Consider the following 5,724-nt stretch of genomic DNA (forward strand, 5'->3'; position numbering starts at 1 on the left):
CATTAATAAAAATACACAGATGCAAACTATTTAATAACAACCATACGGGGAAGAATGTAAGTTATACCTTCAATAAAAATGCTTTGCTTCTCTTATCACTTGAGAAAAAAAATATCTAAATAAGGATGAGCTTTCAACTTGAAGAATACATATATTGATTATAGCTACAATTTCTATATCTACTTAGGACTAATACAATCCAAAGGTGAAACGTATACATAGCACCGATCAAATAGATCACCCTACATTCACACAAGAAGATAATTTTTGGCTATATGTGCATCCGTTATGGCCATCACAAAAACAAATTTGGGAGCTGATCTCTTATACCAACTCTCTTATTTCAACTATGCCGGTGAGCCAAGCTCAAGCGCAAACTTTCTATTAACAATCCATACGTGGGGCCTAGACTATTCTTAAGTACGAACTTATCATGCCCAACAGCATTGGATGATGACGAGGAGGGGATGCGGCGACTCCTTAAAGGATGACAAAATGGATGGTGGTGAAGGGAAGTTAACTTGAAGTTAGAATGACCATTTTTCTAGCGAGTTGGGTTTCAAAACTATTTGGTTATCAGGTTGCTCACTCTCCCATCGTTTCGGCATTGTGGGTAGCTGCTGATGGTGTAGGGAAAGTCACCGAAGGGAAGAGATCCCATTGGTTGTTATTTAGAGCTATGGGAGGCAGTAAAAAAAATAAGGATAGGTGATGTCGATATTTAAAATGGGGGGTCTTAGTCATGTGAAGGAGAGGAGGGAGTGGGTGTATTAGAGAGAAAATTGGGGCCATTTTGTAATTTCATATTTAGTTATATGAAATCACGTTTTGGTCCCTCCATCTAAGACTTTTGTACAAGGAGGTCCAAAATTTTTACAAGGGGTCCTTCATCAATTTTCCTCTTTCATTTTTTTTTTCTCAATCTTTTTCCTCTCTCCTCATTAGGAGAATTTAAATACACTTAAAATCAATTTTCATAACTCAATAAAATATTTATAATATATAAATTATTAAAATATTAAAAATAAGATTTATTGGACAAAAAGACAATAACTTTCATGGTATTCAGGATTGTAACCAAAACTTTAAATTGTGTGTATTATAGTTGAATCTTAGTTAGTTATCATAATTATAGCCAAAGGGGCTAAATTGGATTTGAGAAAATTGACGATAAATTATAATATAGTTCCTAAAGTTTTATTTGATTAACAAAATAGTTTATTGATTTAAATTATAATATAGTCTCTGAAGTTTTACTTGATTAACAAAATAGTTGAGTTATTTTTTTTTAGAAGAGTGTTTTATAAAATACAGATCATTCATTTAATAAGAGATCTAAATTTAAAGGTTATGTGATGGGCTCATAAAATAAGGCTTTTAAACTCGGCTCAAATATTAAACTGGTGAAGGCAAGGGATTAAGGGTTTAAGGTTCAACCAGAGTTGAACATGATTTAACTAGAATATTATTAAATAAATATTATGAAATTAATAATAATATTTTGTTATAATTAATACTTTTATATATTTTATAAATAATTATTAAAATAAATTTAGTTAAGTTTCGATATGCATATATTTTTTAGAAAATAATTTAATTTTTTTGGTTAAAATTTTAATTAATAATATTGAATTATTTACAATAAGTGGATACTTAAAATTAAAATTTTTATATTAATAAATTCATTCATACTAATAAAAATAAATATTAATATATTAAAATTATATAACAAAATAAGCAAAAAATTAGATACTTTATATTGTATAAAAGATAATAAAATAAAAAATAATGTAATTTAACATACTAATAAAATAAATTATTAATGCTATTAATTATTTAAATTTCAAGTGTGAAGTTGAAAATTGTTATTTTTCTTTGCAATAGTTATAGAATAATAGTTATTGATTATTTTATATCAATATAATGTAATATAATATAATTTAATAACTGAAATAGTTTTATGTAATAGCAAACCTAAGGTGTAGATCATTACAAAATCATTAACTAGTTTCAAATTCGATTCTTGGTAGAGCCTTGTGCAAACATTTTTCTGAGAAGAGTGAACAGTAATGGCCGGTTTGATTTGAAAAATCTTTTTCAAACTGGCTGGGTTTTAGGTTTTTTTTATTACTCAGCCGGTTTACTGGGTTAATCTTGGTTTTCCACAATTCTAGGTTTATTATTTAAATCAAATCGGTCGTTGATTTGGCTTTCAGTTAAACAAATTCGATTGGCCAATCTGAATCTAATAACAATGTCATAAAAAGATGATAGAGTGGAAGAGTGAAACGCTGTCAATCAATTATTTTTATTTATGTGGAAATGTAATAAGTTGTTTCTACTTTACTTTTATATACTATTTTCAATTAATGAAATGTCTTTCATACTCTATTAAAAAATAAATAAATAACACATTAAAGGAATAAACAGACTCATTTCATTTTTAGTAAAAAAAATAATTTAATTAAAAAACACATTTAAATGTCAATGTCTAATTTAAAAGATTTAAATAATTTTTAAAGTTTTCAATGAACCAAAAATTTAGTGTGATTAATTCAATTTTTTACTTTTTAATTTTAGTAGTATAAAAATTTTAAATATCAAAAATTAAGTGTCTAGTTAATAGTATAAAAAAATTTTAAATATAAATTTTGATAATTTTTATCCTTTCTAAATCTTTAATGTATTAGAATTAATGTATAAATCTTATGATTATAAATATCATAATAATTAAAATGATAAAAATAATTATAGTTAAATTATCAATTTCTGTGCCAATTAAGGGTATCTGATTAATCTTTTTTAGATATGATAATGAGTAAGGTACCCATGAAAATCATTATACCTGAACTCGAACTCAATTAATATTATTAACATCCAAATCCAATTAAAATTTACCGTTAAATACCTGAACCTATCTCAAATCCGATTATTCTTATCTGAAAAATATCCAAACCCATTTAATTTTATATATTTTAATTAATAATTTACACAAAAATATTTTTTATTACTAATTTATGTTTAAAAGGGTGAACTATAATTTAGCTCTTGAGGTTTGATAAAACCTGTAACTTAGTACATATATTTTCAAAACTAAGTAATTTAGTTTTTGAGATTTGACAAAACTTATAACTTATTCCATGCCCTTAGAATTATATTAAGTTGCTATTAATTTTAGCAAAAATGATCAAAATTCTGTTATCTTTACTTTTAATATAAAAACAATTTAATCCCTAAGGTTTTATTTTCTTAATAATTTAGTCCCTTAGATTTTGTTTTATTAACAATTCAATCCCTGTATTTTTAAAATATGGATCCCATTAAATTAAATTTAAATTATTAAAATATGGATTAAATACTTTAAAGTCCTTAAAAGTTTTGGTTAGTTACAAAATCATCCATATATTTTACAAATTAATCTTTAAATATTATAACTATTTGTCAATAAGCCTCTCTAATCTTGTAAAATTCTATTTATGTCATTATTATTTTAATAATATATAAATAACTTGTAATACTCGCTATTTCCCGATGTCAGAATATCCGTCCGTGACAGAATATTCTGGTAAAAACGGAGACTTTATTGTCTTGGGAGTGGCCGTAAAATGTGAAAGTATATGCATATATGTGTGTTTAAAATATTTAAAATATATTTAAGAATGAAAAATATTTTAAAGGTTTCATTCTTTAAAAGTTTTAAAAAAGTTTTTTGGGCAGAAGGAATTTCAGCTTTCGACAGCCAAAGTCCCTTTTTAGTCTGGATGCCCATTTGGGCAGAATCGACTCCGGCAGTCAAAAGTGTGAACTTCGGTAACCGAAAATCCCCCAACTATCAAGGGCATAAAAGGGACCATAGTTCATTTCCTACTCAAAACACTTGGGTTTCTTTCTTTTCCCTCTCTCTCTCAACTATTGAGGCATACAAGGGGCTCTTTGAAGAGATCCTTTTGAAATTTTGAAGATCCAGAGGTGGATTCTTCCATTTGGAAGTGTAGAAAAGTATATTTAAGTTTTGAAGTTTTTATTCTCTCACCTCTAAGCTCCAAGAAAAGAGGTAATCTTCTTTTCTTCTTGATCTAATAGATAGATCTAAGAGAGTTGATGAGGAATTAGGTTTCTAAAGTTTTAATTTCATAAAAAGCTATTTCAAGTTAAGTTTTTAGAGGTTTATGCTATGTTGAGTGTGGGGAAAACCTAAGATTTGAGTTTTGATGAATGTATGTGGGTATTAAATATATTTTCTAATTGTTCTAGGCCCTAGAGATGTGTATATGCGATGAGATTATATTTTAAAACCTTCAAATGAGTTTTACGACTTTTGGGAGAATGGATCTGCAGGTTTTTGACCTAGGAATTCTAAAAATTTCCAAGTTCGGTTGCCGAAAGCCAGAGGTTCGACAGTCGAAGCTTGCATTTTCTCAGAAAATCTGGAAATTTTCCAAGTTCGGCAGCTAAAGTCCCAGACTTCGGCAGCTGCAGTGGCTACTGCCCAAAATGGACACTTAATGTACTAAGGTTTGGCAGCCAAAACCTAAGGCTCTGGCAGCCAAACTTAGTTCTGTCCACTTTTTTTCTTCTTTGATGTCAATATTCCAAAACCTAATTTCATAGTTCCTGAGGGCCTAGAACAGGATGTTTATGATATGTATAGATTTTTAGAACCTTGTGTAACACTCTAAGGTCCGATTTTATACGATCAGGCTTGAGGGACTTGGAAGGGTAAGGATCCAAGGATAGCTCTCATTCGAGTATGGTGGTTAATAGGCTACAAGAGGTAAGTAACTCTAACCTTAATAAAATAAAAACTATTTACAAGTAATTAATGAACATCATCATACATCATGTCATATTTATTTAGGATGTATGTATCTAGAATACAAAGATGTTGCATATTTGCATAAATTATTGTTGGTGCATTGATGGATATTGGATGACCCATTACTCCTCCCATGTTATGTTATGTAATATTTCGTATGTTATGGATCTATAAATAAATCCTAAGGGGAGATCTTGACGTTGCCCTTCAAGGGAGATCTAATAGTTGCCCCTGGGTACATGACATAGGTCATGTTTAAAAGCAAAGTTTGGAGAGTTATTAGTAATAATGTCCATCTTACGTGAAATGTTTGTGATGTAAAAATTCATGTGGATGATGCATTGCACATATATAAATGAATGATAAAAGTAATGATAGTTAGTTTATCCACTAAGCTTGTGTAACCTTACCCCATTCCCCTAACACCCAGGTGCAGGGTTGCAGGACTAGAAGAGTTCCTTAAAGAAAGAGCATCAGGGGTAGTTTTAGTCCTTTATTTGTGTATGATGTGTGGGTAAATGGACATGTAATTTATGAATGGATATTACTTTGCTAGTGATTAAGGTAATTTGGAAGTATGTAATATTATTTAAGTATGATAATGTATATGTCGTGTAAACCCCTTTTGAGGGTACGCATGTGGAACCATTGCACTTTAGATTTTATGTGTATTAATGTTCAAATTATAAACCATTATTACATTTATGTATATATGAAAAGACTAAGGTATAAGGGTTTGATGTATGTTTAAAGGGTAAGATGTAGGAATGTATGTAAGTTTTATAGGTTTCAGGCTTGCTACGAGTTTCGGCAGCCTTAAGCTAACCCGATCCCTAGTGCTAATAACGGTCCATGGTTTGGGTCGTTGCATAACTATTTTATATATTTATTAATTTATAATATTTTCA

General features: G+C 28.8%; 1 long non-coding RNA gene across 2 annotated transcripts; it reads left to right on the top strand.

Annotated features, from left to right (window-relative positions):
• Window positions 1-3,736: 3,736 nt before the first annotated feature.
• Window positions 3,737-5,509, top strand: LOC110648633 (uncharacterized). Of its 2 annotated transcripts, none has more exons than XR_002493608.2 (3): window positions 3,737-4,054; window positions 4,339-4,774; window positions 5,247-5,509. It is a non-coding gene; the product is annotated as an uncharacterized LOC110648633 (long non-coding RNA). The 2 variants fall into 2 exon arrangements; XR_009151521.1 differs by having other exon boundaries at window positions 5,253-5,509.
• Window positions 5,510-5,724: the final 215 nt, after the last annotated feature.

Source organism: Hevea brasiliensis, chromosome 9 (genome assembly GCF_030052815.1).
Source record: "Hevea brasiliensis isolate MT/VB/25A 57/8 chromosome 9, ASM3005281v1, whole genome shotgun sequence".
Classification (NCBI taxonomy): Eukaryota; Viridiplantae; Streptophyta; class Magnoliopsida; order Malpighiales; family Euphorbiaceae; genus Hevea; species Hevea brasiliensis.